General features: G+C 58.6%; 9 non-coding genes and 2 pseudogenes across 9 annotated transcripts; all 11 read right to left on the bottom strand.

Annotated features, from left to right (window-relative positions):
- Nucleotides 1-1820: 1820 nt before the first annotated feature.
- LOC145426654 (5S ribosomal RNA) lies at nucleotides 1821-1939 on the bottom strand. The gene has a single exon (XR_013907364.1). It is a non-coding gene; the product is annotated as a 5S ribosomal RNA (ribosomal RNA).
- A 2830-nt stretch (nucleotides 1940-4769) lies between these two features.
- Nucleotides 4770-4888, bottom strand: LOC145427503 (5S ribosomal RNA). Its single transcript, XR_013908045.1, has one exon. It is a non-coding gene; the product is annotated as a 5S ribosomal RNA (ribosomal RNA).
- A 1174-nt stretch (nucleotides 4889-6062) lies between these two features.
- Nucleotides 6063-6181, bottom strand: LOC145427504 (5S ribosomal RNA). The gene has a single exon (XR_013908046.1). It is a non-coding gene; the product is annotated as a 5S ribosomal RNA (ribosomal RNA).
- Nucleotides 6182-8971: 2790 nt separating this feature from the next.
- On the bottom strand, nucleotides 8972-9090 carry LOC145427297 (5S ribosomal RNA; annotated as a pseudogene).
- Nucleotides 9091-10464: 1374 nt separating this feature from the next.
- LOC145427103 (5S ribosomal RNA) lies at nucleotides 10465-10583 on the bottom strand. Its single transcript, XR_013907827.1, has one exon. It is a non-coding gene; the product is annotated as a 5S ribosomal RNA (ribosomal RNA).
- A 705-nt stretch (nucleotides 10584-11288) lies between these two features.
- Nucleotides 11289-11407, bottom strand: LOC145427364 (5S ribosomal RNA; annotated as a pseudogene).
- A 1962-nt stretch (nucleotides 11408-13369) lies between these two features.
- LOC145426872 (5S ribosomal RNA) lies at nucleotides 13370-13488 on the bottom strand. The gene has a single exon (XR_013907593.1). It is a non-coding gene; the product is annotated as a 5S ribosomal RNA (ribosomal RNA).
- Nucleotides 13489-16318: 2830 nt separating this feature from the next.
- On the bottom strand, nucleotides 16319-16437 carry LOC145426873 (5S ribosomal RNA). The gene has a single exon (XR_013907594.1). It is a non-coding gene; the product is annotated as a 5S ribosomal RNA (ribosomal RNA).
- Nucleotides 16438-19266: 2829 nt separating this feature from the next.
- On the bottom strand, nucleotides 19267-19385 carry LOC145427505 (5S ribosomal RNA). Its single transcript, XR_013908047.1, has one exon. It is a non-coding gene; the product is annotated as a 5S ribosomal RNA (ribosomal RNA).
- A 1333-nt stretch (nucleotides 19386-20718) lies between these two features.
- Nucleotides 20719-20837, bottom strand: LOC145427506 (5S ribosomal RNA). The gene has a single exon (XR_013908048.1). It is a non-coding gene; the product is annotated as a 5S ribosomal RNA (ribosomal RNA).
- Nucleotides 20838-22760: 1923 nt separating this feature from the next.
- Nucleotides 22761-22879, bottom strand: LOC145426655 (5S ribosomal RNA). The gene has a single exon (XR_013907365.1). It is a non-coding gene; the product is annotated as a 5S ribosomal RNA (ribosomal RNA).
- Between the last annotated feature and the right edge of the window lie 1835 nt (nucleotides 22880-24714).

The following is a 24714-nucleotide window of genomic DNA, read 5'->3' on the forward strand; positions in this document are numbered from 1 at the left end:
AGCCAAAGACCCTGGTGTGGTGTAATTGGCCTCAATAGCAACTTATGCCCTGGTGTGGTGTAAGTGGCCTCAGCCAGCAGCCACAGGCCCTGGTGTGGTGTAAGTGGCCTCAGCCAGCAGCCACAGGCCCTGGTGTGGTGTAAGTGGCCTGAGCAAGAGCCACAGGCCCTGGTGTGGTGTAAGTGGCCTCAGCCAGAAGCCACAGGCACTGGTGTGGTGTAAGGGGCCTCAATAGCAACTAATGCCCTGGTGTGGTGTAAGTGACCTCAGCCAGCAGCCACAGGCCCTGGTGTGGTGTAAGTGGCCTCAGCCAGCAGCCACAGGCCCTGGTGTGGTGTAAGTGGCCTCAGCCAGAGCCACAGGCCCTGGTGTAGTGTAAGTGGCCTCAGCCAGTGCCACAGGCCCTGGTGTGGTGTAAGTGGCCTGAGCAAGAGCCACAGACCCTGGTGTGGTGTAATTGGCCTCAGCCAGCAGCCACAGGCCCTGGTGTGGTGTAAGTGGCCTCAGCCAGAGCCACAGGCCCTGGTGTAGTGTAAGTGGCCTCAGCCAGTGCCACAGGCCCTGGTGTGGTGTAAGTGGCCTGAGCAAGAGCCACAGACCCTGGTGTGGTGTAATTGGCCTCAATAGCAACTAATGCCCTGGTGTGGTGTAGGTGGCCTCAGCCAGCAGCCACAGGCCCTGGTGTGGTGTAAGTGGCCTCAGCCAGTGCCACAGGCCCTGGTGTGGTGTAAGGGGCCTCAATAGCAACTAATGCCCTGGTGTGGTGTAAGTGGCCTCAGCCAGCAGCCACAGGCACTGGTGTGGTGTAAGTGGCCTCAGCCAGCAGCCACAGGCCCTGGTGTGGTGTAAGTGGCCTCAGCCAGCAGCCACAGGCCCTGGTGTGGTGTAAGTGGCCTGAGCCAGCAGCCACAGGCCCTGGTGTGGTGTAAGTGGCCTCAGCCAGAAGCCACAGGCCCTGGTGTGGTGTAAGTGGCCTCAGCCAGCAGCCACAGGCCCTGGTGTGGTGTAAGTGGCCTCAGCCAGTGCCACAGGCCCTGGTGTGGTGTAAGTGGCCTGAGCAAGAGTCACAGACCCTGGTGTGGTGTAATTGGCCTCAATAGCAACTAATGCCCTGGTGTGGTGTAGGTGGCCTCAGCCAGCAGCCACAGGCCCTGGTGTGGTTTAAGTGGCCTCAGCCAGTGCCACAGGCCCTGGTGTGGTGTAAGTGGCCTGAGCAAGAGCCACAGGCCCTGGTGTGGTGTAAGTGGCCTCAGCCAGCAGCCACAGGCCCTGGTGTGGTGTAAGTGGCCTGAGCAAGAGCCACAGGCTCTGGTGTGGTGTAAGTGGCCTCAGCCAGAAGCCACAGGCACTGGTGTGGTGTAAGTGCCCTCAGCCAGCAGCCACAGGCCCTGGTGTGGTGTAAGTGACCTCAGCCAGCAGCCACAGGCCCTGGTGTGGTGTAAGTGGCCTCAGCCAGCAGCCACAGGCCCTGGTGTGGTGTAAGTGGCCTCAGCCAGTGCCACAGGCCCTGGTGTGGTGTAAGTGGCCTGAGCAAGAGTCACAGACCCTGGTGTGGTGTAATTGGCCTCAATAGCAACTAATGCCCTGGTGTGGTGTAGGTGGCCTCAGCCAGCAGCCACAGGCCCTGATGTGGTGTAAGTGGCCCCAGCCGGTCACTCAGGCCCTGGTGTGGTGTAGGTGGCATCAGCTAGCAGCACAAGACATTGGAAAAGAGCCAAAATCAATGTCGTTAATGTGCCCTCATTAATGGGCAGCTGCTTTTGGTCTTTTAATACACCCCTTCTCTGGATCAAAAGCGGTTCAATGACATGAAAATGAAAGGCTTACAGCACCAGGTATTCCCAGGTAGTCTCCCATCCAAGTACTAACCAAGCCCAGCCCTGCTTAGCTTCCGAGATCAGACGAGGTCGGGCATGCTCAGGGTGGTATGGCCGTAAGCTGCTGGCCCCAGCACAATGTCTCAATTTATGGATTCAACTGATTAGGTGGCAAGTACCTGAAGTTACGAAGACAATCCTTTAACCATACCTGCATGTTTGCATAATACCCTAACCCAAAGGCTCAGTTTAGCATTTATCTAACAGCACAGGCCCTGGATTGTTGAAGATGGCCTCAGGAACCAGCACAGGGCCTGGTGTGTTGTACATGGCCACAGCTAGCAGCACAGGGCCTGGTTTGGTGAAGATGGCCTCGGCCAGAAGCGCAGGGCCTGGTGTGATGTGAGTGGCCTGAGCAAGAGCCACAGGCCCTGGTGTGGTGTAAGTGGCCTCAGCCAGAAGCCACAGGCACTGGTGTGGTGTAAGTGGCCTCAGCCAGCAGCCACAGGCCCTGGTGTGGTGTAAGTGGCCTCAGCCAGCAGCCACAGGCCCTGGTGTGGTGTAAGTGGCCACAGCCAGCAGCCACAGGCCCTGGTGTGGTGTAAGTGGCCTCAGCCAGCAGCCACAGGCCCTGGTGTGGTGTAAGTGGCCTCAGCCAGAGCCACAGGCCCTGGTGTAGTGTAAGTGGCCTCAGCCAGTGCCACAGGCCCTGGTGTGGTGTAAGTGGCCTGAGCAAAAGCCACAGACCCTGGTGTGGTGTAATTGGCCTCAATTGCAACTAATGCCCTGTTGTGGTGTATGTGGCCTCAGCCAGCAGCCACAGGCCCTGGTGTGGTGTAAGTGGCCTCAGCCAGTGCCACAGGCCCTGGTGTGGTGTAAGGGGCCTCAATAGCAACTAATGCCCTGGTGTGGTGTAAGTGGCCTCAGCCAGCAGCCACAGGCACTGGTGTGGTGTAAGTGGCCTCAGCCAGCAGCCACAGGCCCTGGTGTGGTGTAAGTGGCCTCAGCCAGCAGCCACAGGCCCTGGTGTGGTGTAAGTGGCCTGAGCCAGCAGCCACAGGCCCTGGTGTGGTGTAAGTGGCCTCAGCCAGAAGCCACAGGCACTGGTGTGGTGTAAGTGCCCTCAGCCAGCAGCCACAGGCACTGGTGTGGTGTAAGTGACCTCAGCCAGTGCCACAGGCCCTGGTGTGGTGTAAGTGGCCTGAGCAAGAGCCAAAGACCCTGGTGTGGTGTAATTGGCCTCAATAGCAACTTATGCCCTGGTGTGGTGTAAGTGGCCTCAGCCAGCAGCCACAGGCCCTGGTGTGGTGTAAGTGGCCTCAATAGCAACTAATGCCCTGGTGTGGTGTAAGTGGCCTCAGCCAGCAGCCACAGGCCCTGGTGTGGTGTAAGTGGCCTCAGCCAGCAGCCACAGGCCCTGGTGTGGTGTAAGTGGCCTGAGCAAGAGCCACAGACCCTGGTGTGGTGTAATTGGCCTCAATAGCAACTAATGCCCTGTTGTGGTGTATGTGGCCTCAGCCAGCAGCCACAGGCCCTGGTGTGGTGTAAGTGGCCTCAGCCAGTGCCACAGGCCCTGGTGTGGTGTAAGGGGCCTCAATAGCAACTAATGCCCTGGTGTGGTGTAAGTGGCCTCAGCCAGCAGCCACAGGCACTGGTGTGGTGTAAGTGGCCTCAGCCAGCAGCCACAGGCCCTGGTGTGGTGTAAGTGGCCTCAGCCAGCAGCCACAGGCCCTGGTGTGGTGTAAGTGGCCTGAGCCAGCAGCCACAGGCCCTGGTGTGGTGTAAGTGGCCTCAGCCAGAAGCCACAGGCACTGGTGTGGTGTAAGTGCCCTCAGCCAGCAGCCACAGGCCCTGGTGTGGTGTAAGTGACCTCAGCCAGCAGCCACAGGCCCTGGTGTGGTGTAAGTGGCCTCAGCCAGCAGCCACAGGCCCTGGTGTGGTGTAAGTGGCCTCAGCCAGTGCCACAGGCCCTGGTGTGGTGTAAGTGGCCTGAGCAAGAGTCACAGACCCTGGTGTGGTGTAATTGGCCTCAATAGCAACTAATGCCCTGGTGTGGTGTAGGTGGCCTCAGCCAGCAGCCACAGGCCCTGGTGTGGTGTAAGTGGCCTCAGCCAGTGCCACAGGCCCTGGTGTGGTGTAAGTGGCCTGAGCAAGAGCCACAGGCCCTGGTGTGGTGTAAGTGGCCTCAGCCAGCAGCCACAGGCCTTGGTGTGGTGTAAGTGGCCTGAGCAAGAGCCACAGGCCCTGGTGTGGTGTAAGTGGCCTCAGCCAGAAGCCACAGGCACTGGTGTGGTGTAAGTGCCCTCAGCCAGCAGCCACAGGCCCTGGTGTGGTGTAAGTGACCTCAGCCAGCAGCCACAGGCCCTGGTGTGGTGTAAGTGGCCTCAGCCAGCAGCCACAGGCCCTGGTGTGGTGTAAGTGGCCTCAGCCAGTGCCACAGGCCCTGGTGTGGTGTAAGTGGCCTGAGCAAGAGTCACAGACCCTGGTGTGGTGTAATTGGCCTCAATAGCAACTAATGCCCTGGTGTGGTGTAGGTGGCCTCAGCCAGCAGCCACAGGCCCTGGTGTGGTGTAAGTGGCCTCAGCCAGTGCCACAGGCCCTGGTGTGGTGTAAGTGGCCTGAGCAAGAGCCACAGACCCTGGTGTGGTGTAATTGGCCTCAATAGCAACTAATGCCCTGGTGTGGTGTAAGTGGCCTCAGCCAGCAGCCACAGGCCCTGGTGTGGTGTAAGTGGCCTCAGCCAGCAGCCACAGGCCCTGATGTGGTGTAAGTGGCCCCAGCCGGTCACTCAGGCCCTGGTGTGGTGTCGGTGGCATCAGCTAGCAGCACAAGACATTGGAAAACAGCCAAAAGCAATGTCGTTAATGTGCCCTCATTAATGGGCAGCTGCTTTTGGTCTTTTAATACACCCCTTCTCTGGATCAAAAGCGGTTCAATGACATGAAAATGAAAGGCTTACAGCACCAGGTATTCCCAGGTAGTCTCCCATCCAAGTACTAACCAAGCCCAGCCCTGCTTAGCTTCCGAGATCAGACGAGGTCGGGCGTGCTCAGGGTGGTATGGCCGTAAGCTGCTGGCCCCAGCACAATGTCTCAATTTATGGATTCAACTGATTAGGTGGCAAGTACCTGAAGTTACGAAGACAATCCTTTAACCATACCTGCATGTTTGCATAATACCCTAACCCAAAGGCTCAGTTTAGCATTTATCTAACAGCACAGGCCATGGATTGTTGAAGATGGCCTCAGGAACCAGCACAGGGCCTGGTGTGTTGTACATGGCCACAGCTAGCAGCACAGGGCCTGGTTTGGTGAAGATGGCCTCGGCCAGAAGCGCAGGGCCTGGTGTGATGTGAGTGGCCTGAGCAAGAGCCACAGGCCCTGGTGTGGTGTAAGTGGCCTCAGCCAGAAGCCACAGGCACTGGTGTGGTGTAAGTGGCCTCAGCCAGCAGCCACAGGCCCTGGTGTGGTGTAAGTGGCCTCAGCCAGAGCCACAGGCCCTGGTGTGGTGTAAGTGGCCTCAGCCAGTGCCACAGGCCCTGGTGTGGTGTAAGTGGCCTGAGCAAGAGCCAAAGACCCTGGTGTGGTGTAATTGGCCTCAATAGCAACTTATGCCCTGGTGTGGTGTAAGTGGCCTCAGCCAGCAGCCACAGGCCCTGGTGTGGTGTAAGTGGCCTCAGCCAGCAGCCACAGGCCCTGGTGTGGTGTAAGTGGCCTGAGCAAGAGCCACAGGCCCTGGTGTGGTGTAAGTGGCCTCAGCCAGAAGCCACAGGCACTGGTGTGGTGTAAGGGGCCTCAATAGCAACTAATGCCCTGGTGTGGTGTAAGTGACCTCAGCCAGCAGCCACAGGCCCTGGTGTGGTGTAAGTGGCCTCAGCCAGCAGCCACAGGCCCTGGTGTGGTGTAAGTGGCCTCAGCCAGTGCCACAGACCCTGGTGTGGTGTAATTGGCCTCAATAGCAACTAATGCCCTGGTGTGGTGTAAGTGGCCTCAGCCAGCAGCCACAGGCCCTGGTGTGGTGTAAGTGGCCTCAGCCAGCAGCCACAGGCCCTGATGTGGTGTAAGTGGCCCCAGCCGGTCACTCAGGCCCTGGTGTGGTGTAGGTGGCATCAGCTAGCAGCACAAGACATTGGAAAACAGCCAAAAGCAATGTCGTTAATGTGCCCTCATTAATGGGCAGCTGCTTTTGGTCTTTTAATACACCCCTTCTCTGGATCAAAAGCGGTTCAATGACATGAAAATGAAAGGCTTACAGCACCAGGTATTCCCAGGTAGTCTCCCATCCAAGTACTAACCAAGCCCAGCCCTGCTTAGCTTCCGAGATCAGACGAGGTCGGGCGTGCTCAGGGTGGTATGGCCGTAAGCTGCTGGCCCCAGCACAATGTCTCAATTTATGGATTCAACTCATTAGGTGGCAAGTACCTGAAGTTACGAAGACAATCCTTTAACCATACCTGCATGTTTGCATAATACCCTAACCCAAAGGCTCAGTTTAGCATTTATCTAACAGCACAGGCCCTGGATTGTTGAAGATGGCCTCAGGAACCAGCACAGGGCCTGGTGTGTTGTACATGGCCACAGCTAGCAGCACAGGGCCTGGTGTGATGTGAGTGGCCTGAGCCAGAAGCCACAGGCACTGGTGTGGTGTAAGTGGCCTCAGCCAGCAGCCACAGGCCCTGGTGTGGTGTAAGTGGCCTCAGCCAGCAGCCACAGGCCCTGGTGTGGTGTAAGTGGCCTCAGCCAGCAGCCACAGGCCCTGGTGTGGTGTAAGTGGCCTCAGCCAGAGCCACAGGTCCTGGTGTGGTGTAAGTGGCCTCAGCCAGTGCCACAGGCCCTGGTGTGGTGTAAGTGGCCTGAGCAAGAGCCACAGACCCTGGTGTGGTGTAATTGGCCTCAATAGCAACTAATGCCCTGGTGTGGTGTAGGTGGCCTCAGCCAGCAGCCACAGGCCCTGGTGTGGTGTAAGTGGCCTCAATAGCAACTAATGCCCTGGTGTGGTGTAAGTGGCCTCAGCCAGCAGCCACAGGCCCTGGTGTGGTGTAAGTGACCTCAGCCAGAGCCACAGGTCCTGGTGTGGTGTAAGTGGCCTCAGCCAGAGCCACAGGTCCTGGTGTGGTGTAAGTGGCCTCAGCCAGTGCCACAGGCCCTGGTGTGGTGTAAGTGGCCTCAGCCAGCAGCCACAGGCCCTGGTGTGGTGTAAGTGGCCTCAGCCAGCAGCCACAGGCCCTGGTGTGGTGTAAGTGGCCTCAGCCAGCAGCCACAGGCCCTGGTGTGGTGTAAGTGGCCTCAGCCAGCAGCCACAGGCCCTGGTGTGGTGTAAGTGGCCTCAGCCAGAGCCACAGGTCCTGGTGTGGTGTAAGTGGCCTCAGCCAGTGCCACAGGCCCTGGTGTGGTGTAAGTGGCCTGAGCAAGAGCCACAGACCCTGGTGTGGTGTAATTGGCCTCAATAGCAACTAAGGCCCTGGTGTGGTGTAGGTGGCCTCAGCCAGTAGCCACAGGCACCTGGTGTGGTGTAAGGGGCCTCAATAGCAACTAATGCCCTGGTGTGGTGTAAGTGGCCTCAGCCAGCAGCCACAGGCACTGGTGTGGTGTAAGTGCCCTCAGCCAGCAGCCACAGGCCCTGGTGTGGTGTAAGTGGCCTCAGCCAGCAGCCACAGGCCCTGGTGTGGTGTAAGTGGCCTCAGCCAGCAGCACAGGCCCTGGTGTGGTGTAAGTGGCCTGAGCAAGAGCCACAGGCCCTGGTGTGGTGTAAGTGGCCTCAGCCAGAAGCCACAGGCACTGGTGTGGTGTAAGTGCCCTCAGCCAGCAGCCACAGGCCCTGGTGTGGTGTAAGTGACCTCAGCCAGCAGCCACAGGCCCTGGTGTGGTGTAAGTGGCCTCAGCCAGCAGCCACAGGCCCTGGTGTGGTGTAAGTGGCCTCAGCCAGTGCCACAGGCCCTGGTGTGGTGTAAGTGGCCTGAGCAAGAGTCACAGACCCTGGTGTGGTGTAATTGGCCTCAATAGCAACTAATGCCCTGGTGTGGTGTAGGTGGCCTCAGCCAGCAGCCACAGGCCCTGGTGCGGTGTAAGTGGCCTCAGCCAGTGCCACAGGCCCTGGTGTGGTGTAAGTGGCCTGAGCAAGAGCCACCGACCCTGGTGTGGTGTAATTGGCCTCAATAGCAACTAATGCCCTGGTCTGGTGTAGGTGGCCTCAGCCAGCAGCCACAGGCCCTGGTGTGGTGTAAGTGGCCTCAGCCAGTGCCACAGGCCCTGGTGTGGTGTAAGGGGCCTCAATAGCAACTAATGCCCTGGTGTGGTGTAAGTGGCCTCAGCCAACAGCCACAGGCACTGGTGTGGTGTAAGTGCCCTCAGCCAGCAGCCATAGGCCCTGGTGTGGTGTAAGTGGCCTCAGCCAGCAGCCACAGGCCCTGGTGTGGTGTAAGTGGCCTGAGCAAGAGCCACAGGCACTGGTGTGGTGTAAGTGCCCTCAGCCAGCAGCCACAGGCCCTGGTGTGGTGTAAGTGGCCTCAGCCAGCAGCCACAGGCCCTGGTGTGGTGTAAGTGGCCTCAGCCAGCAGCCACAGGCCATGGTGTGGTGTAAGTGGCCTCAGCCAGCAGCCACAGGCCCTGGTGTGGTGTAAGTGGCCTCAGCCAGTGCCACAGGCCCTGGTGTGGTGTAAGTGGCCTGAGCAAGAGTCACAGACCCTGGTGTGGTGTAATTGGCCTCAATAGCAACTAATGCCCTGGTGTGGTGTAGGTGGCCTCAGCCAGCAGCCACAGGCCCTGGTGTGGTGTAAGTGGCCTCAGCCAGCAGCCCCAGGCCCTGGTGTGGTGTAAGTGGCCTGAGCAAGAGCCACAGACCCTGGTGTGGTGTAATTGGCCTCAATAGCAACTAATGCCCTGGTGTGGTGTAAGTGGCCTCAGCCCGCAGCCACAGGCCCTGGTGTGGTGTAAGTGGCCTCATCCAGCAGCCACAGGCCCTGATGTGGTGTAAGTGGCCCCAGCCGGTCACTCAGGCCCTGGTGTGGTGTAGGTGGCATCAGCTAGCAGCACAAGACATTGGAAAACAGCCAAAAGCAATGTCGTTAATGTGCCCTCATTAATGGGCAGCTGCTTTTGGTCTTTTAATACACCCCTTCTCTGGATCAAAAGCGGTTCAATGACATGAAAATCAAAGGCTTATAGCACCAGGTATTCCCAGGCAGTCTCCCATCCAAGTACTAACCAAGCCCAGCCCTGCTTAGCTTCCGAGATTAGACGAGGTCGGGCGTGCTCAGGGTGGTATGGCCGTAAGCTGCTGGCCCCAGCACAATGTCTCAATTTATGGATTCAACTGATTAGGTGGCAAGTACCTGAAGTTACGAAGACAATCCTTTAACCATACCTGCATGTTTGCATAATACCCTAACCCAAAGGCTCAGTTTAGCATTTATCTAACAGCACAGGCCCTGGATTGTTGAAGATGGCCTCAGGAACCAGCACAGGGCCTGGTGTGTTGTACATGGCCACAGCAAGAAGCACAGGGCCTGGTTTGGTGAAGATGGCCTCGGCGAGAAGCGCAGGGCCTGGTGTGATGTGACTGGCCTGAGCAAGAGCCACAGGCCCTGGTGTGGTGTAAGTGGCCTCAGCCAGAAGCCACAGGCACTGGTGTGGTGTAAGTGGCCTCAGCCAGCAGCCACAGGCCCTGGTGTGGTGTAAGTGGCCTCAGCCAGCAGCCACAGGCCCTGGTGTGGTGTAAGTGGCCTCAGCCAGCAGCCACAGGCCCTGGTGTGGTGTAAGTGGCCTCAGCCAGCAGCCACAGGCCCTGGTGTGGTGTAAGTGGCCTCAGCCAGAGCCACAGGCCCTGGTATAGTGTAAGTGGCCTCAACCAGTGCCACAGGCCCTGGTGGGGTGTAAGTGGCCTGAGCAAGAGCCACAGACCCTGGTGTGGTGTAAGTGGCCTCAATAGCAACTAATGCCCTGGTGTGGTGTAAGTGGCCTCAGCCAGCAGCCACAGGCACTGGTGTGGTGTAAGTGCCCTCAGCCAGCAGCCACAGGCCCTGGTGTGGTGTAAGTGACCTCAGCCAGCAGCCACAGGCCCTGGTGTGGTGTAAGTGGCCTCAGCCAGCAGCCACAGGCCCTGGTGTGGTGTAAGTGGCCTCAGCCAGTGCCACAGGCCCTGGTGTGGTGTAAGTGGCCTGAGCAAGAGTCACAGACCCTGGTGTGGTGTAATTGGCCTCAATAGCAACTAATGCCCTGGTGTGGTGTAGGTGGCCTCAGCCAGCAGCCACAGGCCCTGGTGTGGTGTAAGTGGCCTCAGCCAGTGCCACAGGCCCTGGTGTGGTGTAAGTGGCCTGAGCAAGAGCCACAGGCCCTGGTGTGGTGTAAGTGGCCTCAGCCAGAAGCCACAGGCACTGGTGTGGTGTAAGTGCCCTCAGCCAGCAGCCACAGGCCCTGGTGTGGTGTAAGTGGCCTCAGCCAGCAGCCACAGGCCCTGATGTGGTGTAAGTGGCCCCAGCCGGTCACTCAGGCCCTGGTGTGGTGTAGGCGGCATCAGCTAGCAGCACAAGACATTGGAAAAGAGCCAAAAGCAATGTCGTTAATGTGCCCTCATTAATGGGCAGCTGCTTTTGGTCTTTTAATACACCCCTTCTCTGGATCAAAAGCGGTTCAATGACATGAAAATGAAAGGCTTACAGCACCAGGTATTCCCAGGTAGTCTCCCATCCAAATACTAACCAAGCCCAGCCCTGCTTAGCTTCCGAGATCAGACGAGGTCGGGCATGCTCAGGGTGGTATGGCCGTAAGCTGCTGGCCCCAGCACAATGTCTCAATTTATGGATTCAACTGATTAGGTGGCAAGTACCTGAAGTTACGAAGACAATCCTTTAACCATACCTGCATGTTTGCATAATACCCTAACCCAAAGGCTCAGTTTAGCATTTATCTAACAGCACAGGCCCTGGATTGTTGAAGATGGCCTCAGGAACCAGCACAGGGCCTGGTGTGTTGTACATGGCCACAGCTAGCAGCACAGGGCCTGGTTTGGTGAAGATGGCCTCGGCCAGAAGCGCAGGGCCTGGTGTGATGTGAGTGGCCTGAGCAAGAGCCACAGGCCCTGGTGTGGTGCAAGTGGCCTCAGCCAGAAGCCACAGGCACTGGTGTGGTGTAAGTGGCCTCAGCCAGCAGCCACAGGCCCTGGTGTGGTGTAGGTGGCCTCAGCCAGCAGCCACAGGCCCTGGTGTGGTGTAAGTGCCCTCAGCCAGCAGCCACAGGCCCTGGTGTGGTGTAAGTGGCCTCAGCCAGCAGCCACAGGCCCTGATGTGGTGTAAGTGGCCTCAGCCGGTCACTCAGGCCCTGGTGTGGTGTAGGTGGCATCAGCTAGCAGCACAAGACATTGGAAAACAGCCAAAAGCAATGTCGTTAATGTGCCCTCATTAATGGGCAGCTGCTTTTGGTCTTTTAATACACCCCTTCTCTGGATCAAAAGCGGTTCAATGACATGAAAATGAAAGACTTATAGCACCAGGTATTCCCAGGCAGTCTCCCATCCAAGTACTAACCAAGCCCAGCCCTGCTTAGCTTCCGAGATTAGACGAGGTCGGGCGTGCTCAGGGTGGTATGGCCGTAAGCTGCTGGCCCCAGCACAATGTCTCAATTTATGGATTCAAGAGATTAGGTGGCAAGTACCTGAAGTTACGAAGACAATCCTTTAACCATACCTGCATGTTTGCATAATACCCTAACCCAAAGGCTCAGTTTAGCATTTATCTAACAGCACAGGCCCTGGATTGTTGAAGATGGCCTCAGGAACCAGCACAGGGCCTGGTGTGTTGTACATGGCCACAGCAAGAAGCACAGGGCCTGGTTTGGTGAAGATGGCCTCGGCGAGAAGCGCAGGGCCTGGTGTGATGTGACTGGCCTGAGCAAGAGCCACAGGCCCTGGTGTGGTGTAAGTGGCCTCAGCCAGAAGCCACAGGCACTGGTGTGGTGTAAGTGGCCTCAGCCAGCAGCCACAGGCCCTGGTGTGGTGTAAGTGGCCTCAGCCAGCAGCCACAGGCCCTGGTGTGGTGTAAGTGGCCTCAGCCAGAGCCACAGGCCCTGGTATAGTGTAAGTGGCCTCAACCAGTGCCACAGGCCCTGGTGGGGTGTAAGTGGCCTGAGCAAGAGCCACAGACCCTGGTGTGGTGTAATTGGCCTCAATAGCAACTAATGCCCTGGTGTGGTGTAGGTGGCCTCAGCCAGCAGCCACAGGCCCTGGTGTGGTGTAAGTGGCCTCAGCCAGTGCCACAGGCCCCGGTGTTGTATAAGGGGCCTCAATAGCAACTAATGCCCTGGTGTGGTGTAGGTGGCCTCAGCCAGCAGCCACAGGCCCTGGTGTGGTGTAAGTGGCCTCAGCCAGTGCCAAAGGCCCTGATGTGGTGTAAGTGGCCTCAATAGCAACTAATGCCCTGGTGTGGTGTAAGTGGCCTCAGCCAGCAGCCACAGGCACTGGTGTGGTGTAAGTGGCCTCAGCCAGCAGCCACAGGCCCTGGTGTGGTGTAGTGGCCTCAGCCAGCAGCCACAGGCCCTGGTGTGGTGTAAGTGGCCTGAGCCAGCAGCCACAGGCCCTGGTGTGGTGTATGTGGCCTCAGCCAGAAGCCACAGGCACTGGTGTGGTGTAAGTGCCCTCAGCCAGCAGCCACAGGCCCTGGTGTGGTGTAAGTGACCTCAGCCAGCAGCCACAGGCCCTGGTGTGGTGTAAGTGGCCTCAGCCAGCAGCCACAGGCCCTGGTGTGGTGTAAGTGGCCTCAGCCAGTGCCACAGGCCCTGGTGTGGTGTAAGTGGCCTGAGCAAGAGTCACAGACCCTGGTGTGGTGTAATTGGCCTCAATAGCAACTAATGCCCTGGTGTGGTGTAGGTGGCCTCAGCCAGCAGCCACAGGCCCTGGTGTGGTGTAAGTGGCCTCAGCCAGTGCCACAGGCCCTGGTGTGGTGTAAGTGGCCTGAGCAAGAGCCACAGGCCCTGGTGTGGTGTAAGTGGCCTCAGCCAGCAGCCACAGGCCCTGGTGTGGTGTAAGTGGCCTGAGCAAGAGCCACAGGCCCTGGTGTAGTGTAAGTGGCCTCAGCCAGAAGCCACAGGCACTGGTGTGGTGTAAGTGCCCTCAGCCAGCAGCCACAGGCCCTGGTGTGGTGTAAGTGACCTCAGCCAGCAGCCACAGGCCCTGGTGTGGTGTAAGTGGCCTCAGCCAGCAGCCACAGGCCCTGGTGTGGTGTAAGTGGCCTCAGCCAGTGCCACAGGCCCTGGTGTGGTGTAAGTGGCCTGAGCAAGAGTCACAGACCCTGGTGTGGTGTAATTGGCCTCAATAGCAACTAATGCCCTGGTGTGGTGTAGGTGGCCTCAGCCTGCAGCCACAGGCCCTGATGTGGTGTAAGTGGCCCCAGCCGGTCACTCAGGCCCTGGTGTGGTGTAGGTGGCATCAGCTAGCAGCACAAGACATTGGAAAAGAGCCAAAATCAATGTCGTTAATGTGCCCTCATTAATGGGCAGCTGCTTTTGGTCTTTTAATACACCCCTTCTCTGGATCAAAAGCGGTTCAATGACATGAAAATGAAAGGCTTACAGCACCAGGTATTCCCAGGTAGTCTCCCATCCAAGTACTAACCAAGCCCAGCCCTGTTTAGCTTCCGAGATCAGACGAGGTCGGGCATGCTCAGGGTGGTATGGCCGTAAGCTGCTGGCCCCAGCACAATGTCTCAATTTATGGATTCAACTGATTAGGTGGCAAGTACCTGAAGTTACGAAGACAATCCTTTAACCATACCTGCATGTTTGCATAATACCCTAACCCAAAGGCTCAGTTTAGCATTTATCTAACAGCACAGGCCCTGGATTGTTGAAGATGGCCTCAGGAACCAGCACAGGGCCTGGTGTGTTGTACATGGCCACAGCTAGCAGCACAGGGCCTGGTTTGGTGAAGATGGCCTCGGCCAGAAGCGCAGGGCCTGGTGTGATGTGAGTGGCCTGAGCAAGAGCCACAGGCCCTGGTGTGGTGTAAGTGGCCTCAGCCAGAAGCCACAGGCACTGGTGTGGTGTAAGTGGCCTCAGCCAGCAGCCACAGGACCTGGTGTGGTGTAAGTGGCCTCAGCCAGCAGCCACAGGCCCTGGTGTGGTGTAAGTGGCCTCAGCCAGCAGCCACAGGCCCTGGTGTGGTGTAAGTGGCCTCAGCCAGCAGCCACAGGCCCTGGTGTGGTGTAAGTGGCCTCAGCCAGAGCCACAGGCCCTGGTGTAGTGTAAGTGGCCTCAGCCAGTGCCACAGGCCCTGGTGTGGTGTAAGTGGCCTGAGCAAGAGCCACAGACCCTGGTGTGGTGTAATTGGCCTCAATAGCAACTAATGCCCTGTTGTGGTGTATGTGGCCTCAGCCAGCAGCCACAGGCCCTGGTGTGGTGTAAGTGGCCTCAGCCAGTGCCACAGGCCCTGGTGTGGTGTAAGGGGCCTCAATAGCAACTAATGCCCTGGTGTGGTGTAAGTGGCCTCAGCCAGCAGCCACAGGCACTGGTGTGGTGTAAGTGGCCTCAGCCAGCAGCCACAGGCCCTGGTGTGGTGTAAGTGGCCTCAGCCAGCAGCCACAGGCCCTGGTGTGGTGTAAGTGGCCTGAGCCAGCAGCCACAGGCCCTGGTGTGGTGTAAGTGGCCTCAGCCAGAAGCCACAGGCACTGGTGTGGTGTAAGTGCCCTCAGCCAGCAGCCACAGGCCCTGGTGTGGTGTAAGTGACCTCAGCCAGCAGCCACAGGCCCTGGTGTGGTGTAAGTGGCCTCAGCCAGCAGCCACAGGCCCTGGTGTGGTGTAAGTGGCCTCAGCCAGTGCCACAGGCCCTGGTGTGGTGTAAGTGGCCTGAGCAAGAGTCACAGACCCTGGTGTGGTGTAATTGGCCTCAATAGCAACTAATGCCCTGGTGTGGTGTAGGTGGCCTCAGCCAGCAGCCACAGGCCCTGGTGTGGTGTAAGTGGCCTCAGCCAGTGCCACAGGCCCTGGTGTGGTGTAAGTGGCCTGAGCAAGAGCCACAGGCCCTGGTGTGGTGTAAGTGGCCTCAGCCAGCAGCCACAGGCCTTGGTGTGGTGTAAGTGGCCTGAGCAAGAGCCACAGGCCCTGGTGTGGTGTAAGTGGCCTCAGCCAGAAGCCACAGGCACTGGTGTGGTGTAAGTGCCCTCAGCCAGCAGCCACAGGCCCTGGTGTGGTGTAAGTGACCTCAGCCAGCAGCCACAGGCCCTGGTGTGGTGTAAGTGGCCTCAGCCAGCAGCCACAGGCCCTGGTGTGGTGTAAGTGGCCTCAGCCAGTGCCACAGGCCCTGGTGTGGTGTAAGTGGCCTGAGCAAGAGTCACAGACCCTGGTGTGGTGTAATTGGCCTCAATAGCAACTAATGCCCTGGTGTGGTGTAGGTGGCCTCAGCCAGCAGCCACAGGCCCTGGTGTGGTGTAAGTGGCCTCAGCCAGTGCCACAGGCCCTGGTGTGGTGTAAGTGGCCTGAGCAAGAGCCACAGACCCTGGTGTGGTGTAATTGGCCTCAATAGCAACTAATGCCCTGGTGTGGTGTAAGTGGCCTCAGCCAGCAGCCACAGGCCCTGGTGTGGTGTAAGTGGCCTCAGCCAGCAGCCACAGGCCCTGGTGTGGTGTAAGTGGCCTCAGCCAGCAGCCACAGGCCCTGGTGTGGTGTAAGTGGCCTCAGCCAGAGCCACAGGCCCTGGTGTGGTGTAAGTGGCCTCAGCCAGTGCCACAGGCCCTGGTGTGGTGTAAGTGGCCTGAGCAAGAGTCACAGACCCTGGTGTGGTGTAATTGGCCTCAATAGCAACTAATGCCCTGGTGTGGTGTAGGTGGCCTCAGCCAGCAGCCACAGGCCCTGGTGTGGTGTAAGTGGCCTCAGCCAGTGCCACAGGCCCTGGTGTGGTGTAAGTGGCCTGAGCAAGAGCCACAGGCCCTGGTGTGGTGTAAGTGGCCTCAGCCAGCAGCCACAGGCCCTGGTGTGGTGTAAGTGGCCTGAGCAAGAGCCACAGGCCCTGGTGTAGTGTAAGTGGCCTCAGCCAGAAGCCACAGGCACTGGTGTGGTGTAAGTGCCCTCAGCCAGCAGCCACAGGCCCTGGTGTGGTGTAAGTGACCTCAGCCAGCAGCCACAGGCCCTGGTGTGGTGTAAGTGGCCTCAGCCAGCAGCCACAGGCCCTGGTGTGGTGTAAGTGGCCTCAGCCAGTGCCACAGGCCCTGGTGTGGTGTAAGTGGCCTGAGCAAGAGTCACAGACCCTGGTGTGGTGTAATTGGCCTCAATAGCAACTAATGCCCTGGTGTGGTGTAGGTGGCCTCAGCCTGCAGCCACAGGCCCTGATGTGGTGTAAGTGGCCCCAGCCGGTCACTCAGGCCCTGGTGTGGTGTAGGTGGCATCAGCTAGCAGCACAAGACATTGGAAAAGAGCCAAAATCAATGTCGTTAATGTGCCCTCATTAATGGGCAGCTGCTTTTGGTCTTTTAATACACCCCTTCTCTGGATCAAAAGCGGTTCAATGACATGAAAATGAAAGGCTTACAGCACCAGGTATTCCCAGGTAGTCTCCCATCCAAGTACTAACCAAGCCCAGCCCTGTTTAGCTTCCGAGATCAGACGAGGTCGGGCATGCTCAGGGTGGTATGGCCGTAAGCTGCTGGCCCCAGCACAATGTCTCAATTTATGGATTCAACTGATTAGGTGGCAAGTACCTGAAGTTACGAAGACAATCCTTTAACCATACCTGCATGTTTGCATAATACCCTAACCCAAAGGCTCAGTTTAGCATTTATCTAACAGCACAGGCCCTGGATTGTTGAAGATGGCCTCAGGAACCAGCACAGGGCCTGGTGTGTTGTACATGGCCACAGCTAGCAGCACAGGGCCTGGTTTGGTGAAGATGGCCTCGGCCAGAAGCGCAGGGCCTGGTGTGATGTGAGTGGCCTGAGCAAGAGCCACAGGCCCTGGTGTGGTGTAAGTGGCCTCAGCCAGAAGCCACAGGCACTGGTGTGGTGTAAGTGGCCTCAGCCAGCAGCCACAGGACCTGGTGTGGTGTAAGTGGCCTCAGCCAGCAGCCACAGGCCCTGGTGTGGTGTAAGTGGCCTCAGCCAGCAGCCACAGGCCCTGGTGTGGTGTAAGTGGCCTCAGCCAGCAGCCACAGGCCCTGGTGTGGTGTAAGTGGCCTCAGCCAGAGCCACAGGCCCTGGTGTAGTGTAAGTGGCCTCAGCCAGTGCCACAGGCCCTGGTGTGGTGTAAGTGGCCTGAGCAAGAGCCACAGACCCTGGTGTGGTGTAATTGGCCTCAATAGCAACTAATGCCCTGTTGTGGTGTATGTGGCCTCAGCCAGCAGCCACAGGCCCTGGTGTGGTGTAAGTGGCCTCAGCCAGTGCCACAGGCCCTGGTGTGGTGTAAGGGGCCTCAATAGCAACTAATGCCCTGGTGTGGTGTAAGTGGCCTCAGCCAGCAGCCACAGGCACTGGTGTGGTGTAAGTGGCCTCAGCCAGCAGCCACAGGCCCTGGTGTGGTGTAAGTGGCCTCAGCCAGCAGCCACAGGCCCTGGTGTGGTGTAAGTGGCCTGAGCCAGCAGCCACAGGCCCTGGTGTGGTGTAAGTGGCCTCAGCCAGAAGCCACAGGCACTGGTGTGGTGTAAGTGCCCTCAGCCAGCAGCCACAGGCCCTGGTGTGGTGTAAGTGACCTCAGCCAGCAGCCACAGGCCCTGGTGTGGTGTAAGTGGCCTCAGCCAGCAGCCACAGGCCCTGGTGTGGTGTAAGTGGCCTCAGCCAGTGCCACAGGCCCTGGTGTGGTGTAAGTGGCCTGAGCAAGAGTCACAGACCCTGGTGTGGTGTAATTGGCCTCAATAGCAACTAATGCCCTGGTGTGGTGTAGGTGGCCTCAGCCAGCAGCCACAGGCCCTGGTGTGGTGTAAGTGGCCTCAGCCAGTGCCACAGGCCCTGGTGTGGTGTAAGTGGCCTGAGCAAGAGCCACAGGCCCTGGTGTGGTGTAAGTGGCCTCAGCCAGCAGCCACAGGCCTTGGTGTGGTGTAAGTGGCCTGAGCAAGAGCCACAGGCCCTGGTGTGGTGTAAGTGGCCTCAGCCAGAAGCCACAGGCACTGGTGTGGTGTAAGTGCCCTCAGCCAGCAGCCACAGGCCCTGGTGTGGTGTAAGTGACCTCAGCCAGCAGCCACAGGCCCTGGTGTGGTGTAAGTGGCCTCAGCCAGCAGCCACAGGCCCTGGTGTGGTGTAAGTGGCCTCAGCCAGTGCCACAGGCCCTGGTGTGGTGTAAGTGGCCTGAGCAAGAGTCACAGACCCTGGTGTGGTGTAATTGGCCTCAATAGCAACTAATGCCCTGGTGTGGTGTAGGTGGCCTCAGCCAGCAGCCACAGGCCCTGGTGTGGTGTAAGTGGCCTCAGCCAGTGCCACAGGCCCTGGTGTGGTGTAAGTGGCCTGAGCAAGAGCCACAGACCCTGGTGTGGTGTAATTGGCCTCAATAGCAACTAATGCCCTGGTGTGGTGTAAGTGGCCTCAGCCAGCAGCCACAGGCCCTGGTGTGGTGTAAGTGGCCTCAGCCAGCAGCCACAGGCCCTGGTGTGGTGTAAGTGGCCTCAGCCAGCAGCCACAGGCCCTGGTGTGGTGTAAGTGGCCTCAGCCAGAGCCACAGGCCCTGGTGTGGTGTAAGTGGCCTCAGCCAGTGCCACAGGCCCTGGTGTGGTGTAAGTGGCCTGAGCAAGAGCCAAAGACCCTGGTGTGGTGTAATTGGCCTCAATAGCAACTTATGCCCTGGTGTGGTGTAAGTGGCCTCAGCCAGCAGCCACAGGCCCTGGTGTGGTGTAAGTGGCCTCAATAGCAACTAATGCCCTGGTGTGGTGTAAGTGGCCTCAGCCAGCAGCCACAGGCCCTGGTGTGGTGTAAGTGGCCTCAGCCAGCAGCCACAGGCCCTGGTGTGGTGTAAGTGGCCTGAGCAAGAGCCACAGGCCCTGGTGTGGTGTAAGTGGCCTCAGCCAGAAGCCACAGGCACTGGTGTGGTGTAAGGGGCCTCAATAGCAACTAATGCCCTGGTGTGGTGTAAGTGACCTCAGCCAGCAGCCACAGGCCCTGGTGTGGTGTAAGTGGCCTCAGCCAGCAGCCACAGGCCCTGGTGTGGTGTAAGTGGCCTCAGCCAGTGCCACAGACCCTGGTGTGGTGTAATTGGCCTCAATAGCAACTAATGCCCTGGTGTGGTGTAAGTGGCCTCAGCCAGCAGCCACAGGCCCTGGTGTGGTGTAAGTGGCCTCAGCCAGCAGCCACAGGCCCTGATGTGGTGTAAGTGGCCCCAGCCGGTCACTCAGGCCCTGGTGTGGTGTAGGTGGCATCAGCTAGCAGCACAAGACATTGGAAAACAGCCAAAAGCAATGTCGTTAATGTGCCCTCATTAATGGGCAGCTGCTTTTGGTCTTTTAATACACCCCTTCTCTGGATCAAAAGCGGTTCAATGACATGAAAATGAAAGGCTTACAGCACCAGGTATTCCCAGGTAGTCTCCCATCCAAGTACTAACCAAGCCCAGCCCTGCTTAGCTTCCGAGATCAGACGAGGTCGGGCGTGCTCAGGGTGGTATGGCCGTAAGCTGCTGGCCCCAGCACAATGTCTCAATTTATGGATTCAACTGATTAGGTGGCAAGTACCTGAAGTTACGAAGACAATCCTTTAACCATACCTGCATGTTTGCATAATACCCTAACCCAAAGGCTCAGTTTAGCATTTATCTAACAGCACAGGCCCTGGATTGTTGAAGATGGCCTCAGGAACCAGCACAGGGCCTGGTGTGTTGTACATGGCCACAGCTAGCAGCACAGGGCCTGGTGTGATGTGAGTGGCCTCGGCCAGAAGCCACAGGCACTGGTGTGGTGTAAGTGGCCTCAGCCAGCAGCCACAGGCCCTGGTGTGGTGTAAGTGGCCTCAGCCAGCAGCCACAGGCCCTGGTGTGGTGTAAGTGGCCTCAGCCAGCAGCCACAGGCCCTGGTGTGGTGTAAGTGGCCTCAGCCAGAGCCACAGGTCCTGGTGTGGTGTAAGTGGCCTCAGCCAGTGCCACAGGCCCTGGTGTGGTGTAAGTGGCCTCAGCCAGAAGCCACAGGCCCTGGTGTGGTGTAAGTGGCCTCAGCCAGCAGCCACAGGCCCTGGTGTGGTGTAATTGGCCTCAGCCAGAGCCACAGGTCCTGGTGTGGTGTAAGTGGCCTCAGCCAGTGCCACAGGCCCTGGTGTGGTGTAAGTGGCCTGAGCAAGAGCCACAGACCCTGGTGTGGTGTAATTGGCCTCAATAGCAACTAATGCCCTGGTGTGGTGTAGGTGGCCTCAGCCAGCAGCCACAGGCCCTGGTGTGGTGTAAGTGGCCTCAATAGCAACTAATGCCCTGGTGTGGTGTAAGTGGCCTCAGCCAGCAGCCACAGGCCCTGGTGTGGTGTAAGTGGCCTCAGCCAGAGCCACAGGTCCTGGTGTGGTGTAAGGGGCCTCAATAGCAACTAATGCCCTGGTGTGGTGTAAGTGACCTCAGCCAGCAGCCACAGGCCCTGGTGTGGTGTAAGTGGCCTCAGCCAGCAGCCACAGGCCCTGGTGTGGTGTAAGTGGCCTCAGCCAGCAGCCACAGACCCTGGTGTGGTGTAATTGGCCTCAATAGCAACTAATGCCCTGGTGTGGTGTAAGTGGCCTCAGCCAGCTGCCACAGGCCCTGGTGTGGTGTAAGTGGCCTCAGCCAGCAGCCACAGGCCCTGATGTGGTGTAAGTGGCCCCAGCCGGTCACTCAGGCCCTGGTGTGGTGTAGGTGGCATCAGCTAGCAGCACAAGACATTGGAAAACAGCCAAAAGCAATGTCGTTAATGTGCCCTCATTAATGGGCAGCTGCTTTTGGTCTTTTAATACACCCCTTCTCTGGATCAAAAGCGGTTCAATGACATGAAAATGAAAGGCTTACAGCACCAGGTATTCCCAGGTAGTCTCCCATCCAAGTACTAACCAAGCCCAGCCCTGCTTAGCTTCCGAGATCAGACGAGGTCGGGCGTGCTCAGGGTGGTATGGCCGTAAGCTGCTGGCCCCAGCACAATGTCTCAATTTATGGATTCAACTGATTAGGTGGCAAGTACCTGAAGTTACGAAGACAATCCTTTAACCATACCTGCATGTTTGCATAATACCCTAACCCAAAGGCTCAGTTTAGCATTTATCTAACAGCACAGGCCCTGGATTGTTGAAGATGGCCTCAGGAACCAGCACAGGGCCTGGTGTGTTGTACATGGCCACAGCTAGCAGCACAGGGCCTGGTGTGATGTGAGTGGCCTGAGCCAGAAGCCACAGGCACTGGTGTGGTGTAAGTGGCCTCAGCCAGCAGCCACAGGCCCTGGTGTGGTGTAAGTGGCCTCAGCCAGCAGCCACAGGCCCTGGTGTGGTGTAAGTGGCCTCAGCCAGCAGCCACAGGCCCTGGTGTGGTGTAAGTGGCCTCAGCCAGAGCCACAGGTCCTGGTGTGGTGTAAGTGGCCTCAGCCAGTGCCACAGGCCCTGGTGTGGTGTAAGTGGCCTCAGCCAGAAGCCACAGGCCCTGGTGTGGTGTAAGTGGCCTCAGCCAGCAGCCACAGGCCCTGGTGTGGTGTAATTGGCCTCAGCCAGAGCCACAGGTCCTGGTGTGGTGTAAGTGGCCTCAGCCAGTGCCACAGGCCCTGGTGTGGTGTAAGTGGCCTGAGCAAGAGCCACAGACCCTGGTGTGGTGTAATTGGCCTCAATAGCAACTAATGCCCTGGTGTGGTGTAGGTGGCCTCAGCCAGCAGCCACAGGCCCTGGTGTGGTGTAAGTGGCCTCAATAGCAACTAATGCCCTGGTGTGGTGTAAGTGGCCTCAGCCAGCAGCCACAGGCCCTGGTGTGGTGTAAGTGGCCTCAGCCAGAGCCACAGGTCCGGGTGTGGTGTAAGTGGCCTCAGCCAGAGCCACAGGTCCTGGTGTGGTGTAAGTGGCCTCAGCCAGTGCCACAGGCCCTGGTGTGGTGTAAGTGGCCTCAGCCAGCAGCCACAGGCCCTGGTGTGGTGTAAGTGGCCTCAGCCAGCAGCCACAGGCCCTGGTGTGGTGTAAGTGGCCTCAGCCAGCAGCCACAGGCCCTGGTGTGGTGTAAGTGGCCTCAGCCAGAGCCACAGGTCCTGGTGTGGTGTAAGTGGCCTCAGCCAGTGCCACAGGCCCTGGTGTGGTGTAAGTGGCCTGAGCAAGAGCCACAGACCCTGTTGTGGTGTAATTGGCCTCAATAGCAACTAAGGCCCTGGTGTGGTGTAGGTGGCCTCAGCCAGCAGCCACAGGCCCTGGTGTGGTGTAAGTGGCCCCAGCCAGTGCCACAGGCCCTGGTGTGGTGTAAGTGGCCTGAGCAAGAGCCACAGGCCCTGGTGTGGTGTAAGTGGCCTCAGCCAGCAGCCACAGGCCCTGGTGTGGTGTAAGTGGCCTGAGCAAGAGCCACAGGCCCTGGTGTGGTGTAAGTGGCCTCAGCCAGAAGCCACAGGCACTGGTGTGGTGTAAGTGCCCTCAGCCAGCAGCCACAGGCCCTGGTGTGGTGTAAGTGACCTCAGCCAGCAGCCACAGGCCCTGGTGTGGTGTAAGTGGCCTCAGCCAGCAGCCACAGGCCCTGGTGTGGTGTAAGTGGCCTCAGCCAGTGCCACAGGCCCTGGTGTGGTGTAAGTGGCCTGAGCAAGAGTCACAGACCCTGGTGTGGTGTAATTGGCCTCAATAGCAACTAATGCCCTGGTGTGGTGTAGGTGGCCTCAGCCAGCAGCCACAGGCCCTGATGTGGTGTAAGTGGCCCCAGCCGGTCACTCAGGCCCTGGTGTGGTGTAGGTGGCATCAGCTAGCAGCACAAGACATTGGAAAAGAGCCAAAATCAATGTCGTTAATGTGCCCTCATTAATGGGCAGCTGCTTTTGGTCTTTTAATACACCCCTTCTCTGGATCAAAAGCGGTTCAATGACATGAAAATGAAAGGCTTACAGCACCAGGTATTCCCAGGTAGTCTCCCATCCAAGTACTAACCAAGCCCAGCCCTGCTTAGCTTCCGAGATCAGACGAGGTCGGGCATGCTCAGGGTGGTATGGCCGTAAGCTGCTGGCCCCAGCACAATGTCTCAATTTATGGATTCAACTGATTAGGTGGCAAGTACCTGAAGTTACGAAGACAATCCTTTAACCATACCTGCATGTTTGCATAATACCCTAACCCAAAGGCTCAGTTTAGCATTTATCTAACAGCACAGGCCCTGGATTGTTGAAGATGGCCTCAGGAACCAGCACAGGGCCTGGTGTGTTGTACATGGCCACAGCTAGCAACACAGGGCCTGGTTTGGTGAAGATGGCCTCGGCCAGAAGCGCAGGGCCTGGTGTGATGTGAGTGGCCTGAGCAAGAGCCACAGGCCCTGGTGTGGTGTAAGTGGCCTCAGCCAGAAGCCACAGGCACTGGTGTGGTGTAAGTGGCCTCAGCCAGCAGCCACAGGCCCTGGTGTGGTGTAAGTGGCCTCAGCCAGCAGCCACAGGCCCTGGTGTGGTGTAAGTGGCCTCAGCCAGCAGCCACAGGCCCTGGTGTGGTGTAAGTGGCCTCAGCCAGCAGCCACAGGCCCTGGTGTGGTGTAAGTGGCCTCAGCCAGAGCCACAGGCCCTGGTGTAGTGTAAGTGGCCTCAGCCAGTGCCACAGGCCCTGGTGTGGTGTAAGTGGCCTGAGCAAGAGCCACAGACCCTGGTGTGGTGTAAGTGGCCTCAATAGCAACTAATGCCCTGGTGTGGTGTAGGTGGCCTCAGCCAGCAGCCACAGGCCCTGGTGTGGTGTAAGTGGCCTCAGCCAGCAGCCACAGGCACTGGTGTGGTGTAAGTGGCCTCAGCCAGCAGCCACAGGCACTGGTGTGGTGTAAGTGGCCTCAGCCAGCAGCCACAGGCACTGGTGTGGTGTAAGTGGCCTCAGCCAGCAGCCACAGGCCCTGGTGTGGTGTAAGTGGCCTGAGCCAGCAGCCACAGGCCCTGGTGTGGTGTAAGTGGCCTCAGCCAGAAGCCACAGGCACTGGTGTGGTGTAAGTGGCCTGAGCAAGAGCCACAGACCCTGGTGTGGTGTAAGTGGCCTCAATAGCAACTAATGCCCTGGTGTGGTGTAGGTGGCCTCAGCCAGCAGCCACAGGCCCTGGTGTGGTGTAAGTGGCCTCAGCCAGCAGCCACAGGCACTGGTGTGGTGTAAGTGGCCTCAGCCAGCAGCCACAGGCACTGGTGTGGTGTAAGTGGCCTCAGCCAGCAGCCACAGGCACTGGTGTGGTGTAAGTGGCCTCAGCCAGCAGCCACAGGCCCTGGTGTGGTGTAAGTGGCCTGAGCCAGCAGCCACAGGCCCTGGTGTGGTGTAAGTGGCCTCAGCCAGAAGCCACAGGCCCTGGTGTGGTGTAAGTGCCCTCAGCCAGCAGCCACAGGCCCTGGTGTGGTGTAAGTGACCTCAGCCAGCAGCCACAGGCCCTGGTGTGGTGTAAGTGGCCTCAGCCAGCAGCCACAGGCCCTGGTGTGGTGTAAGTGGCCTCAGCCAGTGCCACAGGCCCTGGTGTGGTGTAAGTGGCCTGAGCAAGAGTCACAGACCCTGGTGTGGTGTAATTGGCCTCAATAGCAACTAATGCCCTGGTGTGGTGTAGGTGGCCTCAGCCAGCAGCCACAGGCCCTGGTGTGGTGTAAGTGGCCTCAGCCAGTGCCACAGGCCCTGGTGTGGTGTAAGTGGCCTGAGCAAGAGCCACAGGCCCTGGTGTGGTGTAAGTGGCCTCAGCCAGCAGCCACAGGCCCTGGTGTGGTGTAAGTGGCCTGAGCAAGAGCCACAGGCCCTGGTGTGGTGTAAGTGGCCTCAGCCAGAAGCCACAGGCACTGGTGTGGTGTAAGTGCCCTCAGCCAGCAGCCACAGGCCCTGGTGTGGTGTAAGTGACCT

The sequence above is a fragment of the Astatotilapia calliptera genome, chromosome 3, assembly GCF_964374335.1.
Source record: "Astatotilapia calliptera chromosome 3, fAstCal68.1, whole genome shotgun sequence".
Lineage (NCBI taxonomy): Eukaryota > Metazoa > Chordata > Actinopteri > Cichliformes > Cichlidae > Astatotilapia > Astatotilapia calliptera.